Raw genomic sequence first — 1,923 nt, 5'->3', positions numbered from 1 at the left:
TTATTAGAGATTTGTTTCAATTATATTTTGAAATATTATAATTGATTAATTTTTCAAGATGCTATTTTTAGTTATTTTATATTTTTTATCAGTTAGTTTTGTCAAACATGATTTGATCATCAGCTACTAGCTAGATTATAAGCTAAGAGCTAGCTTATGAGTCATCAAATAACTTATCAACTAGTTTGTCAAACATAGCCTAAATCTACGACATTTGTTATTGTTTATAAACATATTGTGAACACCAACTAAAGTAAAAACTAAATCTAGACCTACCACTTATGAACACATTGTAAACACCATAGTATGAAAAAAATTTAAGGGTTGTTTTCATCACAATGATTTCACCTTGTGTACATATTAATTGTGAATATGTGGGGAGTGTATATAAGTTACAAGAGAGCGGATAGGTAAATATATATATAGGGGTTCATTCAAGGGAGAACTGATTAGTTTGTGGTAACTGTGAGATCCAATCTCAACCACAAATCAACGGATAAATTAGGAAATTAATAATTATGGTAGTTTGAGTTAAAATTATAATTAGAGGGCTTTTTAGGTATTTTTAAAAAAATTCTCTCTCCTCTCTCCTCTCTCATGTATCCGACCTCCAATCTCCGGCCTCCGGTTAACATTAATCTGACAGGTACCAAGTAATCACAAGAATACACAATGTGATATCCATTGTGATATATTATGATACAATTGTGATACCAACTCAAACCTTAAAAACAAAGATACACAATGTGATACCCATTGTAATACACAATGTGATACCCATTGTGATATACTGTGATACCGATTTCACCGGAGGCCGGAAATTGGAGGTCGAACAGAGGAGAGAGGAGAGAGAAGTTTTTTAAAAATACCTAATATGCCCTCTAATTATAATTTTAACTCAAACTACCATAATTATTAATTTTCTAATTTATCCGTTGATTTGTGGTTGAGATTGGACCTCACAGTTACCACAAACTAAACAGTTCTCATTTGATTAGACGTATATATATATATATATATATATATGTGTGTGTGTGTGTGTGTGTGTGAGTGTATGTATGTGTGTGTATGGAATTTGATTTTTTATCTAAAAATAATGTATTAATTATCTTAAATTAGTGGTTTATGATGAATCTCACCGATCATATAAAATTATGGAGTTCTCAAATGATTAAGCTCATATATTTATTTATTTTAAAAAAAATAAGAAGTAAAGGTAAAAAGAGCACGTGATATACTTAGCAAACCCCAAACTAACGATGAAAAAACTGGAGGGACTCCTTTGGGCTCCAAAGCATGAAAAAACCACTAATATATTTTATAAAATTTAGAAACCAACATAAAAAAAATAAGCAAATGAGAAAAATGAAGAATGTAATTCACTTTGTTTATTGATTAGGGTAATTATTTAAGGGAAAAGTCTAAAAAAACCCAATAGACTTTAGTGTTTGGAATGATTAAGTTTTTGGATAATTATTTGAAACAAATAAGTCCTTGGACATTACAAAACATGTTAAATAACTTCTTGGACAATTTTTTGGAACAAATAAGTCATTGGACAATTTAAAACATGTTAAATAACTYATTGGACAATTTTTTGGAACAAATAAGTCCTTAGACAATCCAAAACATGTTAAATAACTTCTTGGACTTTTCTAAAACATGTTGGATACATTCTTATGAATTGTATAACTAGTTAATGTGGTAAAATAGCGACAAAAAGTCCGGAAAAAAACCCAATGAACATTCATATTTTGAACGATTAAGTCCCTAAACATTTTTTGAACCAAAAAATATTTAGATCTATAAAATTAAACAAATATAACAAAAAAAAATTACATTTAAAAAAGATTTTTAAAATTTATTTTAATTAAAATAAAAATATATTTAGTCAGTAATTTTTCAAACTAAAAAAAATAAACA

Source organism: Cynara cardunculus (genome assembly GCF_001531365.2).
Source record: "Cynara cardunculus var. scolymus isolate 2C chromosome LG 17, CcrdV1, whole genome shotgun sequence".
NCBI lineage: Eukaryota > Viridiplantae > Streptophyta > Magnoliopsida > Asterales > Asteraceae > Cynara > Cynara cardunculus.
The sequence above is the reverse complement of the archived record's forward strand: the minus strand, read 5'-3'. Positions refer to the sequence as shown.